Here is a 17,973-nt window from a genome sequence, read left to right on the forward strand (position 1 = left end):
TTAGGAACATAATGGCTGCTTTATGTTCCTAAAGCAACCTTCCCCAACCCTTGTGCCCTCCAGATGTTTTGGACTACAATGCCCAGAATTCCTGACCATTGGCCATGCTGCCTGAGGCTGATGGGAGCTGAAGTCAAAAATGTCTGGAGGGCACCAGGTTGGGGAAAGCTGTCCTAAAGCAAACATACATACATAAATAAATAAATGTTACTAATTTTTCAATGTCCCCCCAAATTTCTGTTTTTCTTTTCCAAAGAAAAACCCACTCACACCCACGTGCATCCCCCCTTCGACATTTCTGGAAATCTTATATCTCTACCCCTTCCCTTGTGCTGTGATGATGATAATTATCAGCCTCCCTTGCCCACCAGTAGCAGCTTCTATTTTCCTTTTTCAAACTGTGAACATTAAGTGCAAAGGGGCATTTAATGTCGTATCTGGTGTGGTCCTCAGAGTAGACAGTCAATGGTCTGATTCAGTATAAGGCCATTTCACATATTCCTGCTCTGTACATGATCTAGAGCAGAGGTGGGCAGAAAGTAGATCAGATATTTTGAACGTGAACTCCCAGCACTCTTGACCATTGGCCATACTGGCAGGGGCTTCTGGGAGTCGAAGTCCACTATGTTCTGCCTACCCCATTCTAAGGTGATCCTTAATATGAAAACCAGCCCTGATAAACCTTAGCTCAAATTAAACCCTGATTTTCTTGTTTCCTGGGGCAGAGGTTGACCTGGGGGGGGGGAAGGTGATTTAACTAGAAAAGTGCAATTTTTGGATCATTTTCTCTGTGGGTCATCCTCTCTAAGAGAGGAGCAGGTGCAAAGGAGACTATCACATCTATTTTGAGTATCACATGTCTCTAAATACCACATCAAGGAAAAGAAGCCACACTGGTGCTGTAAATGGAATTGTGTGCTGCTAAAAACAGAAACAGATGTAGTTTACCTCATTGGATGTGCACCTGCAAGGAGACATGGTCAGAAGGATTTGTTGCATGTGTACCATATTTATCAGTACTGAAACCAAATTGACAGAAATAGGGGGATTTGCTTTTTGGTGAATAGGTTAATATAGTTCTCCTCTGCAAGCCAATACAATCCACACTGTTCATCACCTCCCAAAGATGCCTGAGGGTGGAAATGGCCTTTTGAAACAAGTACTAAAGAGTAACAAATGCTTGAGGATGGAAGAAATGATCTTAAAATCATTAAATCCCTTAGCAATGGCCCAATATTTAAAAGTTCATTCAGTGACCATTGCAGGGAGGCAATCATGGTGGTAAGCACTGCAGTTCTAGCATGATTTAATGCTTGCTAAGGTAAGTACAGGTTCTGGAAACCAATCAGAAACAGTTCAGAGATCGTTTATGGAACATTTCTGACACCTGGCATAATGTGATAGCTCTGAGATAGAGCTTAACAAAGGGCAACTATATTCTGCAGTGATGTGATGTTCAGGAAGTTCACCATATAATTTCAAGGTGAAAAGTGCAAAGGTGACCTAAACCTGATCTTGCCCAATCTCTTTTTAGTTATGTTAACAATAACTCCCATTGTCATGTATAATGCAGACTTGCAGCATAATACTGGGCAAAGATGATGTGTGGCAATGACAGAAGCAAGCCTGGGAATGGCTCTCGTGTGTGGTGTGCTAAAGATTTTCCACTGCCTTGGCTCAATCTGAAGTGTCTGCTATTTCATTTAAATCTGGGACTGGACAAGTGCCAAACAGAATGGCAGCTTTGGGTTTGTGCCACTGGCAAACATAGTCATTTGTCTCATAAAACCAATGTGCCTAATGTTGCACCTATGAACATCTGTAGGTGTAGGCTAGATGTGTTAGAAGTGGTGTGATAATAAATTCATTGCCCTTTGTGAGGCTCTCAAGAGACACAGTATGCAACTGGAAAGGTCAAAACCTGAATGGAATATTCTGTTTTGTGTTGTCAGTTGTAGGTGGAACTTGACAAGGCAACAATAATTTCACTAGTGCTATGATATCCAAAAGTTGGCATCTGGAGGGGCTAAAAGATTTGTGGGGTAAAAACCATACCTTCTATTCTTCTGTGCACTTTTCCAAACCTGTTTGCACCATTCTTCCTCTGATGTGCTGATGCTTCAGTGCCATCTTATTGTTATATTTTAAACTGCTTTTTCACCATGTGATCTCAGCAGATATAACCTAATGACTTCATGCATTATACAGCCAGTCAGATTGGGTGTCACCATGACAATGTCACTGAGGATAAACAAAGCCCTCCTTCTCTGAATGGTGAGTGGAATGCATCCCCTTTTATCAAGGCAATGGAGCCAATGTTCACTCTCTTACCATGTTACATCAGCACTTTCATTGCCTAATACTGCTATGTAATAAGCATTTCCCTACCATCAGTTTCTAGTAGGATGTAACATATGACTGCTTGTAGCAGAATTTGGATGGAAATGTGTGTATCTGAATGCATAGCTGATTAAAAGTAATGCAGTATATTGACATTTGCATTACTTTTGGATGTGTATCTGAATGGGGAAGATTTACCCTCAGTAGGATGTGTGTAAGGCTGGATTATGACATGCTGAGATCCTAAAGTATGTCAGGCTTAAAAGGCCCAATAGCTTTACAAAAACAAGATTATTCTAACAAAAAGAACAATGAAAACAGAAACAATAAAACTTTATTTTTACCTATAGAGTTGGCAAAGATGCAACAAAAACCTAATCTAACGAAAACAGCTATCTTGCAATAAGCCTATTTGAATTAGAAATATCTCTAGATGAAAACAGAGTACGATTTCTTATTTAGCGTTTATGAACACTTTTAATGTACAGAACCACAAGAGCAGTTACACAGTTCAGCATTACTCAATTAAAGAAGCAAGCAATACAGACTGCACTGTTTACATATCACATAAAATCAAAAATATTTTCTTTCATGATTTCCAAAGAGCAAAGTTGTTGATGACATCATACAATGGCAGGTTACAACATTTATCACTTTCTATGCACATAATGCTTCATTGTTGTTGTTGTTCAGTCGTTAAGTCGTGTCCGACTCTTCGTGACCCCATGGACCATAGCGTGCCAGGCCTTCCTGTCCTCTGCTCTTTCCCGGAGTGTGCTCAAGTTCATATTCATTGCATGGGTGATGCTAGCTAGCCATCTCATCCTCTGCTGTCCCCTTCTCCTTTTGTCGTCAATCTTTCCCAGCATCAGGGTCTTTTCCAGTGACTTTTCTCTTCGCATTAGGTGGTCAAAATAGTTGAGCTTCAGTTTCAGTATCTGTCCTTCCAATGAGCACTCAGGGTTGATTTCCGTTAGGATTGACTGATTTGACCTCCTTGCAGTCCAGGGCACTCGTAAGAGTCTTCTCCAGCACCACAGTTCGAAAGCATCAATTCTTCAGTGCTCAGCCTTCCTTATAGTCCAGCTCTCACAGCCATACATTGCTACTGGGAAAACCATAGCTTTAATTATGCAGACCTTTGTCAGCAAGGTGATGTCTCTGCTTCTTGGTATGCTGTCTAGGTTTGCCATAGCTTTCCTCCCAAGGAGCAAGCGTCTTTTAATGTCATGGCTACAGTCACTGTCTGCGGTGATCTTGGAGCCCAAGAAAATAAAATCTGTCACTGCTTCCATTTCTTCCCCTTCTATATGCCAGGAAGTGATGGGGCCAGATGCCATGATCTTCGTTTTTTGAAAGTTGAGTTTCAAACCAGCTTTTGCACTCTCCACTTTCACCCTCAACAAGAGGCTCTTTAGATCCTCTTCGCTTTCTGCCATTAGGGTGGTATCGTCTGCATATAGGAGGTTGTTGATAATTCTTCCAGCAATCTTAATTCCGACCTCTGATTCATCCAACCCGACGTTTCTCATGATACAGCCTTTCTTGTAACATTGTTGCCCACTGTTCTTTCTTGATCTTTTTCAGCTGCGGAAGTGACCTTTCTCCTGAGCAGTTTGTTGCCATTAGATTCAAAAACTGCTATATTGCTTCTACATTTGGGAAAGCCAACTGAACTTTATATCTGAAGATGAACTGATACAGATCCTGATGGTATAAAACTATCCTTTATTTGAATAATTGCTTGATATAAGCATGGAAGTGCCTTATTTCCCCAACAAGGTTAACATTAACATAGTCAGGATATTCTTTCATCAGAAATTGTACACCTTCACACAACTGTTTTTCTGTGGCATCTGAATCAAAAAGAAAAGTTTTCTGCAATATTTTCATGTATGTTTGCTCTTTTCTTCAAGTTGGTTTCAAATGCAACCATCATAGGAATAAAGGATTTCACTTGAAACATGTCTCTTGGAGAAAGCCTTTTATCAGCGTCACCATCAACTTGTTTTTTCTCTCTCATTCTTTCCCTTTTATTTCAGTGTTGTAGTTGCCAATCTATGTATGGTAATAAAACACATACTCTTGATAATGATTTTACTTTTTCCATGGATGTTCCAGACAGAGTGAACAATTTTGCTGCAGGAGAGACTGAAGCTCCTTTTCCAGCTTTTTTTTTAAAAAATGGGCCTTGAGCTAATGAAATTTCATTATAACTTAGTTACTTCTGCACAAATTTAGAAACACAATATGATAAATAACTGAGTAGCCATAAAAGTATATTTTTGTCTTATCAGAACAATAATGTCTGTTTTAGTATCTCTTCCCCCTTTTCTCCTTTTTCAACCAAGTATGTAAAAACCAAAATTTAAGGATCCTATGCATGTTCAGGATCCTTAAATTTTGGTTTTTACATACTTGGTTTGGTATGTAAAAACCTAAAAATTTTGGTTTTTACATACTTTTTTTAAGGATCCTATGCATGTTCAGCCCCTTCATGGATCACTGCCTTGTTGTGGCGAAGGGGCTTGTGTAACTCAGTGACGCCATAAGCTATGCCGTGCAGGGCCACCCAAGACGGACAGGTCATGGCAGAGAGTTCTGACAAAATGTGGTCCACTGGAGAAGGAAATGGCAACCCACTCCAGTATTCTTGCCAAGAAAACCCCATGGAACGTATCACAAGGCTAAAAGATATGACGCCGGAAGATGAGCCCCTCAGGTCGGAAGGTGTCCAATATGCTACTGGGGAAGAGCAGAGGGTATTTCCAAGTAGCGCCAGAAAGAGTGAAGCGGCTGGGCCAAACCCGAAAGGACACTCAGCTGTGGATGTGTCTGGCGGTGAAAAGAAAATCCGATGCTGTAAAGAACAATATTGTTTAGGAACCTGGAATGTCAGATCAATGAATCAAGGTAAGCTGGAGGTGGTCAAACATGAGATGGCAAGATTGAACATCGACATCTTGGGAATCAGCGAACTAAAATGGACAGGAATGGGTGAATTTAATTCAGGTGACCATCATATCTACTATTGTGGGCAAGAATCCCTTAGAAGAAATGGAGTAGCACTCATAGTCAACAAAAGGGTGGGAAAAGCAGTACTGGGGTACAATCTTAAAAATGATAGAATGATCTCAGTACGAATCCAAGGCAAACCATTCAACATCACAGTAATTCAAGTCTATGCCCCAACCACTGAGGCCGAAGAAGCTGAGGTTGATCGGTTCTATGAAGACCTACAACACCTTCTAGAACTAACACCAAAAAAAGATGTCCTCTTCATCATAGGGGATTGGAATGCTAAAGTAGGAAGTCAAGAAATCACCGGGATAACAGGCAGGCATGGCCTTGGTGTACAAAATGAAGCAGGACAAAAGCTAATAGAGTTTTGCCAAGAGAACATGCTGATCATAGCAAACACTCTTTTCCAACAGCACAAGAGGCGACTCTACACATGGACGTCACCAGATGGTCAATATCGAAATCAGATTGATTATGTCCTTTGCAGCCAAAGATGGAGAAGCTCCATACAGTCAGTAAAAACAAGACCTGGAGCTGACTGTGGCTCAGATCATGAGCTGCTTCTTGCAAAATTTCGGCTTAAATTGAAGAACGTCGGGAAAACCACTAAACCGTTCAGGTATGACCTCAGTCATATCCCTGATGAATATACAGTGGAGGTGAGGAATAGATTTCAGGGATTAGACCTGATAGACAGAGTGCCTGAGGAACTATGGACGGAGGTCCGTAACATTGTTCAGGAGGCAGCAACGAAATCCGTCCCAAAGAAAAAGAAATGCAAGAAAGCCAAGTGGCTGTCTGATGAGGCTTTACAAGTAGCTGAGGAAAGAAGGGAAGCGAAAAGCAAAGGAGAAAGGGGAAGATATATCCAACTGAATGCAGAATTTCAGAGAATAGCAAGGAGAGACAAGAAGGCCTTCTTAAATGAACAATGCAAAGAAATCGAGGAAAACAACAGAATGGGAAAGACTAGAGATCTCTTCAAGAAAATCGGAGATCTCAAGGGAACGTTTTGTGCAAAGACGGGCATGATAAAGGACAAAGAAGGCAGGGACCTAACAGAAGCAGATGAGATTAAGAAGAGGTGGCAAGAATACACAGAAGAACTATACAGGAAAGATCTGAATGTCCCTGATAGCCATGATAGTGCGGTCACTGAACTTGAGCCAGACATCCTCGAGAGTGAAGTCAAGTGGGCTTTAGGAAGCATTAGTAACAACAAAGCTAGCAGAGATGACAGTATTCCAGCCGAGCTATTTAAAATCCTAAAAGATGATGCTGTTAAAGTGCTGCATTCAATATGCCAACAAATCTGGAACACTCAACAGTGGCCACAAGACTGGAAAAGGTCAGTTTACATTCCAATTCCAAAGAAGGGCAACGCCAAAGAGTGTTCAAACTACCGCACAATTGCGCTCATTTCACATGCCAGCAAGGTGATGCTCAAAATCCTACAAGCTAGGCTTCAGCAGTATGCGAATCGAGAACTACCGGAAGTACAAGCTGGGTTTCGAAGAGGCAGAGGAACTAGAGATCAAATCGCCAACATTCGCTGCATCATGGAGAAAGCAAGAGAATTCCAGAAAAACGTCTATTTCTGCTTCATTGACTATGCTGAAGCCTTTGATTGTGTGGATCACAACAAACTCTGGCAAATTCTTAAAGTGATGGGAGTACCAGACCATCTTACCTGTCTCCTGAGAAACCTGTACGAGGGTCAAGAAGCAACAGTAAGAACCAGACATGGAACAACCGATTGGTTCAAAATTGGGAAAGGAGTACGACAAGGCTGCATATTGTCACCCTGCTTATTTAACTTATATGCAGAGTACATCATGAGAAATGCCGGGTTGGATGAATCAGAGGTCGGAATTAAGATTGCCGGGAGAATTATCAACAACCTCCGATATGCAGACGATACCACCCTAATGGCAGAAAGCGAAGAGGATCTCAAGAACCTCTTGTTGAGGGTGAAAGAGGAGAGTGCAAAAGCTGGTTTGAAACTCAACATTAAAAAAACTAAGATCATGTCATCTGACCCTATCACTTCCTGGCATATAGAAGGGGAAGAAATGGAAGCAGTGACAGATTTTACTTTCTTGGGCTCCAAGATCACCGCAGACGGTGACTGTAGCCATGAAATTAAAAGACGCTTGCTCCTTGGGAGGAAAGCTATGGCAAACCTAGACAGCATAGTAAGAAGCAGAGACATCACCTTGCCGACAAAGGTCCGTCTAATCAAAGCTATGGTTTTCCCAGTAGTAATGTATGGCTGTGAGAGCTGGACTGTAAGGAAGGCTGAGCGCCGAAGAATTGATGCTTTCGAACTGTGGTGCTGGAGAAGACTCTTACGAGTCCCCTGGACTGCAAGGAGGTCAAATCAGTCCATCCTAAAGGAAATCTACCCTGACTGCTCATTGGAAGGACAGATACTGAAGCTGAAGCTCCAATATTTTGGCCACCTAATGCGAAGAGAAAACTCCCTGGAAAAGACCCTGATGCTGGGAAAGACTGAAGGCAAAAGGAGAAGGGGACGGCAGAGGATGAGATGGCTAGATAGCATCACGGATGCAATGAATATGAACTTGAGCACGCTCCGGGAGAGAGCGCAGGACAGGAAGGCCTGGCGTGCTATGGTCCATGGGGTCACGAAGAGTCAGACACGACTGAACGACTGAACAACAACAATGCATGTTCAGACAGAAGAAAACATCCTACAATGCTCAGCATTCCCCAGCCAGCATAGCTGGCTTGGGCAGGGGTCCCTAACACAGTACCTGTGGGCACCATGGTGCCCACAGGCACCTCCAATGGCACCATGGTACCCACAGGCACCTCCAATGGCACCTGTGAAGGAGTCCTCCATATAGTGTCCTCTGGCAGCTGCAAAACTTCTTATTTATTTTTTTCTTTCCCCCCATTTTTTTATATATGTACATGTATTTGTAAATATCCATAGCAATGATTATATATTACTTACATACAACTTTCCAGCAATTACACATAGGCTTCAACAAAAATGGACCAAATATGCAAATAAGTATCCATTTGAAAGTGATGTCTATATGCTGAACTATTAAAGTATGATAAGGTCCTCCATCCATTGCATTATAGGAGGTGAGTGTTTATCCTTCCAGTGATGTAGTATCAGTCTTTTAGCTGTCAAATGTCCCCAGAGAATCCCTTTACGCTGATGATTTGTTAATTTCCATGAAGCAGGTAAATAATTTAAAAGAGCGTGTACATCAGTGAATATTAAAGACCATTCCTGTACAACATTTATCTGTGTAATAACCTCCTCCCAGAAAGAAGCAACTACTGGACATTGCCAAAACATATATTTAAAAGAATCATTAGCTGTACTGCACCACCAGCAATTAGTTGAATTACACAATCCCTTATTAAAGAGACGTTGGGGTATGCAATAGATATGAAACAAAAAAAATGCTGAATAAGATGCAGCCTAAGATCCATAGATGCAACAGGTAGATGCCAAAGTGGCAATCCACTGATTAGGCATTTTGTGGTGGTGCCCACAGCACTTTCTCAAATTCCCAAATGTGCCCACAGGACCCCTGGGCTAGGGAATGCTGGGAGTTGTAGGATTTTTTCTGTCAAAACATGTGTAAGATTTCACTCTCTCTCTCTCTCTCTCTCTCTCTTGTATTTGGAGGCTCTTCATAATGTAAGACCCTACGTTGCTGCTTACTTAGCTTGTGCCTCCCTTGAAAACAGTTTTGTCCTCTTTCACAAAGGTGTGTATGTAAAATCATGAAAAGGCATCAGGTTTCATAGCAATGTTCAGAAAATAGGCTCATCATTTGGCTCTGTACAACATTTAACAAATGTTGCATCTGCTTCCTATTTGTATGTATTTCCAGCATGGATTTTGCCCTCATATATAGAGTCATGTCCTATTTCCTTGAGCCATTAATAATGTGGCATTTATTATAACTACTGTATTCCATGCAGTTGTGATTGGCCACAGTTGTGCTGGGCTCTCCAGACAAGGGAAGGGTTAGTTTCTCATAAGTGCCTGCAGGACACTCTCTGTGCCTCAAACAGTGTTACTTTCCTGAGACCTGTAGTCCAGCCCACACTCTCATGACTGGCCAGGGCCAAAAACCCTCAGCCCAGCCACTTTGGCAGTTCTAGCAGAAGACTTCCTGGTGGTTAAATAGCAGGGCTAGGAGAGGGAGTGCAAGCAGCCGTGGTTGCCTGGCAACCATCTACCATGCTTCCTTTGCTTCTTTTTCACTGGCAAAATATCTGGGGCCTTCATGGTTATTGAAGTAACTTGAACTTCACATAGTTAAAATGCATGGGGTAGGGAGAGAAAGAAAAGGATAATTGTGTGTGTGGATGTACCAGAGTACCTGTATCGTGCCAAGTGTAACTGGAACCTCTTGGCATTATATTAGAGCACCAATTACCCAAGTTGAGTGGAAGGACTCTTATGCTTTTCCACTATCCATCTTCTGATATTCTACTGTACATTTTAAATTAAAATATTTTACAGTGCAATCCTATGCAATCCTTCTACTCAGAAGTAAGTCCTATTGAATTCAGTGGGACTTGTTCTAGGATACATGTGTACAGGGTTGCAGCTCTACACAGACTTTGAACTTAAGCATTAATATCTCTTTGATTAACATCCAGTGTTATATTTTCTTAATGTATATTTGCCCAATGTTTTCATTTTTATATCATTTTAAATTTCATATATTTTTTAGATTTTTATGAAGGGTATTTTTCTTTGCCTGTTTCAAGTGATTTTGTATGCAGCAACAAAACACATTGGGTTGGATCCAGATCTGCCTTCCATTGACAGAAAGGCTCCAGTCATGGAAGGTGCCTGTGCCTGATTTTTGGGGATCCCCCCCTTACTCCACAGTACACCCCATTCAGCAGGGACCCCTGAGCCTCTGTGCATAACTTTCAGGGGACTGGAGGGACTGCTGAGGGAAGGAGTGGATGGGGAAGTCCAAGTTCATCAGCCCAGTTGCACACGCTTAAATATGGATTCACCCATTGATTGTCTTAGAGAGAAGCAAACTGTATAAAGGTGCAACATTTAAAATAGTTGCTTCTGAAATCTGTATGGGTCTCAGAAGCAGCTTAGCAAAGGATGCAAGGTAATGGCTGTTAAGGAAATGTAACCAACAACCTCTTTGTGTCCACACAAGCCCATGCGTATATATGTAAAGGGGAAGCACTGGATGATGGCCAATATCTTCAGAGAGACTTTTCAAAGAATGTATTTGTTTGTAAAGGAATTAATTCATCAAATTATGCTGCTCCCAGCTTAAAAGTGAAAGTCATCTCATTTCCAACTATTAAGGTTATAAAGTCCCAGCCAAGGTCTGTTTCCAGATGATTTCCTTTGCCTGAAAGTTAAAGGCTGAAAAGACCTATTAAATCAGCCAGGCCATCTGCCTCCCAATGCACATATTCCCTAATGTAAAATTACCCTTTGTCCAGTGCATGTTTAATTGCCCTGAGTGATGGCACTTTCAATTCTTCCTCTAGAAGATCCTCACACAAACGCTTAATAGAACACAAAGTCACCATATTTTGAAATGTTGCCTCCCTTCCATTGTCTTAATGTTATCCTTTAGTTCCTCAGTATAATCCCAGATAACTTCTTCCCTCTTTGATTGAAACATCAGTTTTGTCACATAGCGATTGCTCGGAAACATGATACATACTTGGAATATCATTGTACTTCTGGTGGGCTACCACTAAATCTGCAAAGGCAGGTATCTCCTTTAACAGCCCAAATGGTTTATGTATGTAGACAGCATGATTTGGGGAAATGTATGACTATGTAAATGTGTATAAACACCATGTGTGTGTGTGGGGGGGTATCTGACCCCACAGTCCAGATGTGAGAGACCCATGTAGCGTCCTATGGCCTGGCATATGAAACAACATAGGTGGGCAATCCATATGGCTTTCTTTGTGTGATAAGCATAGTGGTGTTTCAAGAGAAAAGGTCTCTCCCCTTTGTCCAAGACATTTCCAGTCTTTCCACATTTTCTGCACTCTGTACACAACAACCCCTATCTGGCTTTTGGGGAACTAGGTTAACATTTAGAATTGCCTTAAATCCAGGTGTCCTCTTCTGTTATCCCTGTTAGGTGATCACTTAACACATGATCAGAGCTGACAGCACTGACCATCTGTTTGGTTGGGAGAGAGAATCCTTGCATGTACCAGAGGATACTATCATCCAAGGACATTTCCACCACTGACTGAAGCAATATATGTTTTTGTGCTCTGTACAGTGTGATCTATAGGAATCACAGTGGTATTAAAACCCAGCTGTATTTTTTTCACTTAAGTATTAATGGTCAACTACGAATTCAAGTTAGGTTATATCCACCATTAATCCTACCTAGAGTAGACCCATTGAAATGAATGGAACCTAAGTTAGACTAACATTGGATACACCAATAATCTATTATTTGCCATTTTATTATTGCACTTTCTGTCTCTAGAGTTGTATTTCCTTGAATTACTTAAAGACACATCTTAACACCAAACCTTGAAGTGCTTACTTTTCTTGATGCTTCATTTCCATTCCAGAAATCTTTGAATGACTTGAAGGATTAACATCAATACTTCCTCTTCAGTTAAGCATTATGTGAAATTTATGACAAATAACAGAAGCCTCATCATAATTCAAATAAGGTAGAGGTAAGTCTTATTCATCATTATTCTTCTTGATTTAATTCATAAGGTAGGTAGATTTCTACATAGAAGAGTTTGGAACTTGGACAATAAAGAAATATAATTGTACATTTGATTTTGCTTATTACATAAATGACTGCAGAGGTAAGGGATGATTATTATTTATGGTTACTTATTTCTCATTGATTGCAATATATAAACTGGGTGGTATAGCCTAATCTAAGATGTATGGGAAATTATATTTCAGTTCAAAGAAATTACCTTTAACTAATTTTTATCCCTGTAATTCTATTAAGTTTTGGAATTTGGTGTTCATGGGAGTTCTCAAGGGACTGGAATCTGGACCTTTTGGAGTTGGAGGCAGAAGCCATCCAATCACCATTAAAGACATCAGCCATACATGTGTTTCCCTAACTTTCCAGTTAATTCAGAATCTTCTGAGCCATGATTAACTCTCAACCTGACCCTTTTCAAATCTTGTCCTTGAACATTAGGATGGTTATGGTGACACGTGTACAACAATCTGGGGGCTTTCCTGTCTTAAGCTTCCTGAATTTTCTTCCTCAGCCCTCCCTGCTCTTCTCCCTTCCCTGTTTCATTCTTCAATGGAATTGCCTCGCTAGTCATCAGCTTCCATTGGTACCTAAGCGAGCACAGAAATCACCTTCATTTCTATTCATAGATGCTATTTATCACCTTTAAAACTTCATCACTTATATAAAACTCCTCTTTGTTGCAGAGCCAGTCAATGCAGTGGGTCATATTTTCATATGTGGTGGGATTGTGATATTGTAAAATGGTTTTGGACTCAGCTTTACACTGAAATAAGTAAAACTGTATGTTATGATTTAATGCTGAACCCTAGGTTATCCTTGCTTGGAATTTTTGATGACTTAGCACAGCGATACTGCACAGCAATGGCATCCAGCCATATCGCCAGTGCTGTGAAGCCAGCGACCAGCTCTGCAGGATCACCACAGAGTGGACCCAGCCTGGATGGATTCCGGGGGGAGGGATGGATCACCTCCCCCCCCACAGACCCCCCCCCAGCCAAAACAGGGTAAGTGATCAGCCCACCTCTAGGCTGAAGGTCAGTCAAGCAGAGACAATGAAACCAAGGCCTACAACAACAAGAAGAGAAGAGTAGTAGTAGTGGGAGACTCCTTGCTGCGTGGGATCAAAATCCAAGTATGTCACAAAGACCCATGGACTCACCAGGTATTCTTTCTCCTCAGAGAACGGATGTGACTGAAGAGTTGCCTGCACTCATAAAGCCCACTGACAGGTATCCCTTTCTTTTCATCCATGTGGGAACAAATGATACCGCCAACCAGAGCTACAAAGAAATCACAGCAGACTTTGAAGCTTTAGGAAGGAAACTCAAGGGCTTTGGTGTCCAGATAGTTTTGTCATCCATCCTTCCAGTAGTTAGAAGAGGGATAGAAAGGGAACAAAAAATATTCTGGGTGAATGACTGGCTACAAAGGTGGTGCCAATGAGAGAGATTCGGATTCTGGGACCATGGGCTATACTTCCTGGAAGATGGACTGTTGGCAAGGGACGGGTTGCACCTCACAAAGGCTGGGAAGAATGTGTTTGGCCACAGCATGAAGAACTTTATCAGCAGGGCTTTAAACTGAATCCTACAGGGAAGGGAGATGTAAAGTTAGGGGTAACAATGGACAAAGGCTCATGCACCGCAATGGAGAGGACAGCTCCAATAGCGCCCAATAATAGTCTTCACAAACATGTAGGAAGAAAGCCAGACCATGAAGCACATGGTCTTCGATATCTATATACTAATGCCCAGAGTATGGGAAACAAAAAGAACAAACTTGAACTCTTAATACAGGAGGGAAATTATGACTTGATAGACTTGGTAGGATGACTCTCATGACTGGAATACTGCAATGAAAGGATATAACTTGTTCAAAAAGAACAGGAGGAACAGAAAGGGAGGTGAGGTTGCTCTATATGTGAAAAATGCATATCTCTGCACAGGAATACAGGAGGAGGAGCTTGGTAGCCCCATCGAGAGCATCTGGGTAAAAATAAATGGAACAAAGAATAAAAGGAACATGGTGGTCGGAGTCTACTACCGGCCACCCAATCAAAGAGAAGATGAGGATGAAACTTTTGAAAAGCAAATAGCCAATGTTTCAAGGAAGCATGATGGGGGACGTCAATTTCCCCGATATTTGTTGGGAGACAAATTCTGCAAAACATGGCCCCTGCAGGAAATTCCTGACTTGTGTGGTGGATAACTCCCTCTTACAGAAAATAGAGGAAGGAACTAGAGGATTGGCTATCCTTGACTTGATCCTAACCAACAGAGAGGAGTTAGTGGATAAAGTAGCAGTTACAGGAACTCTGGGGGAAAGTGACCATGTTATACTTGAGTTCTTGGTTCTAAGGGAAGCAAAAGCCGAGTGTAGTCAGACACGTACCCTGGATTTTAGGAAAGCTGATTTTAATAAACTTATAACAATGATCAGTAAGGTCCCATGGCAAGCGACTCTAACGAGAAAAGGAGTCCAAGATGGGTGGGTGGCAGTTTTTTAAAAAGGAAATTCTCAAGGCACAATTACAAACAATTTCAACAAGAAAAATAGGTGGAAGACAACAGGAGAAGCCAATGTGGCTTCACAAAAAGCTTAGAGATTATCTGAAAACAAAAAAGCACACATATAGGAAGTGGAAGGAAGGACAAACAACAAAGGAAGAGTACAGGCAGGTAGCACAGAATTTCAGGGATGGCGTCAGGAAGGCTAAAGCTGAGAACGAGCTGAGGTTAGCGAGGGATGCTAATAGGGATGTCAGAGAATTCTGCCATGGACTGAAATGGGATTGAATTCCCTTCAGTCTGTGCCACGGAATCCTCTGTGGAACGGCACCACGAGGTCCTGCGGAACCAGCAGTCATGCAGCTTTTTTTGGTCATCCGTACGGAGTCACAAAATTTTCATAAATATAAACGCAAGGTAGTATCCGATAATTTCCGATAATAAATACGGAATAAAATTCCGATAATAAATACGTAAGTTTTTTTTTTTTTTAATGAATTGTGCTCACCACCTTGTTTGTGGGTGTTCTTTTTCAATTGAAATCCTCCGTCTCCATTTACTTTCAGCCAAAACACTTCATCCTCCTCTGGCCTTCCCGAAACAAGGCTGCCCTAGGTGTGCCTGAGTGAGGTCAGGTGAGGTGAGGTGAGATCAGGACAGGTCCGGTGAGGTCAGGTGAGGTGAGTACAGGACAGGTCCTGTGAGGTCAGGTGACTGGAAGTTACGTGGGGAATCCCTGTGAAGGGCTTTTCCCTTTTTACAAAAATAAATAGGAATTTCCCCTATAACTTGAGGCTTACGGAGACCGACGGCAGGCGCATGGAAAGGATTTTTCAGTGTTACTTACGGAATTATTTACGTAAGTTTGGGGAGCCAGAAAAAAAAGCAGGGGAATCCGGGGCATGTGGATGTGGCCCTCGGCTCTGCGAAATCCTCATGGAGCGGAACTGCTCCACGTGGATTCTGGGGGGGAGGATCGGATCACCTTCCCCTCCCGCGGATTCCCCACCAGAATGGACAGTGGGGAATCTGTACATCCCTAGCACAGTTACAAGATGGGGGATACTTGGCTCAACAACACTACAGGCGAGAAGGACTTTGGAAATGTTGTAGGTCACAAGCTGAATATGAGCCAACAATGTGATGTTGCTGCAAAAAAGGCAAATGCTATTTTGGGCTGCATTAATAGAAACATAGTTTCCAAATCCTGGGAAGTACTAGTTCCCCTCTACCCAGCATTCGTTAGGCCTCATCTGGAGTACTGTGTCCAGTTCTGGGCACCACACTTTAAGAAGGATGCAGACAAGCTGGAGAGGGTTCAGAGGAGGGCAACGAAGATGATCAGGGGACTGGAAACAAAACCCTATGAGGAGAGACTGAAAGAACTGGGCATGTTTAGCCTTGAGAAGAGAAGACTGAGGGGAGATATGATAGCGCTCTTCAAGTACTTGAAATGCTGTCACAGAGAGGAAGGCCAGGATCTCTTCTTGATCATCCCCAGGACACGGAATAACGGGCTCAGGTGACAGGAAGCCAGATTCCGGCTGAACATCAGGAGAAACGTCCTGACTGTTAGAGCAATACGACAGTGGAACCAATGACCTAGGGAGGTAGTGGGCTCTCCCACACTGGAGGCGTTCAAGATGAGGCTGGACAGCCATGTGTCAGGGATGCTCTGACTTGGATTCTTTGTAGGCCCCTTCCAACCCTACTGTTCTATGATTCTATGATCAGCCAGTGATTTATTGCCACCAGCTGCAATCAGCTGGCAGGAGTTGACAGGTACACAGTTTTCTAAATAATAAATAAATTAACAGAAATATACGGTAAAAGCAGCCACGCAAATGGAGTTGCGGCCGCTACGTGATGTAGCATATCATGGCAAAGAGCAGGGGCACAAATGGCATAGCGGCCACCATTTGTGTCCCTGCTCTTTGCTGTGATATGCTACATAAATACTTACGTAGCCTATCACGGCTGCTTGCAAGGACGCAAATAGCCGCCGCTACGATGGCCGCCATTTGCGGCCGCAGCAGCCCGGCAGCGGCTGGAACTCCGGCTGCGGCTGGTCCCGGCTGGTGGCTCCACAGAGTGGCCACAGAGTGGAGCCAACTGGGGGGGATTCCTAGGGGAGGGATGGAGCGCCTCCCTCCCACTGAGGATGCCCCGGCGCAGAGCCAGGTAAGGGATTCGTACATCCCTACTCTGTGCCACTGAGGCTACTTGAGCCTTAAGTGACAAACGTGGCTCCATGAAGACCCCCAAGCTACGAACCTGCTCCTTCAGGGGGAGTGCAACCCCATCCAGACCAGGTTGATTGGTTGTTTTTATGTGGCCTGCCTGATAATCAAGTCTAACTCTTATTTATGGGAAAGAAAATATGTGTAGGGGGGGCAGCGTCTCTCAACCATTGTCACATCCTCCATGAGTTTATTATCATTGCCGCCACCACCCTCCCAGGGACATATTTTGGTTCAGAAAGTTTAGTCGATGTCCAAGTAAGCAACAAACTAATTCTACCTGTATGCCAGCCAGCTGCACCAGCCTATGCCACACTATGGAGACCTCCTTCTACCTAGATTCCCTTTCCAGTGTCCTTCTCACAGATAAGACTCCAGTGCCACCCACCAGCACCCACTGAAGTACACTTTTACTTACCAAACAAGAGAAAAAAAGTCCTTTCATTAGAGGGTTAAAGTGACATCATCACATTTCCTTAAGAAAGAAAAGGGTTAAACCTACCAACCAAGCACATGCATGGAAATGGCATCATTTAAATGCAAACTGTGCATGTTCCCAAGCTCACAATCAATTCCGAAATTAACAACGAGTCCGTAAGACGGCAATCCAGACTTGCTACAAAGGTGAGCGTTATGAAAGCACAAGTTTCAACCAATGAGCTAACTAATTATGAAATTCAGAGGCATCACTATTTCTTTGTTCTGTTTTCAAAGTCTCACTATCTTTCATCTAAGTTCTGGACAGAAAGCATTGTTTGACAATGCAAATTTCAGTCGATCAACAAATCACAATTTATGGGAAATTTGGTTCATTTTTCGTAGGGATGTCGGAGAATTTCTCCACGAATCTCTGGGAGGCTGAATGCCAATGCATTCAGCCCCCCAAAATTGGTGGGGAAATTCTCCGCCCCCCGCCCCCCCCGGGATGGGACTTACCTCATGCGAATGTCCCTCTTGGCGGCGGGTCCCAGTGGCGGTTCGGCGGCGGCACGGTGGCGGCAGGGACGGTCTTCCAACCAGCTGCCACCACCGCCATTTCCCAGTAAAGTAAAAAAAAAGGAAAAAAAAAGTGATAGGCTACGTAACAATTTACGTAGCCTATCACAGCTAGATTTC

Source organism: Heloderma suspectum, chromosome 4 (genome assembly GCF_057233095.1).
Source record: "Heloderma suspectum isolate Gila_16-S chromosome 4, 16-S_ref, whole genome shotgun sequence".
Taxonomy (NCBI): domain Eukaryota; kingdom Metazoa; phylum Chordata; class Lepidosauria; order Squamata; family Helodermatidae; genus Heloderma; species Heloderma suspectum.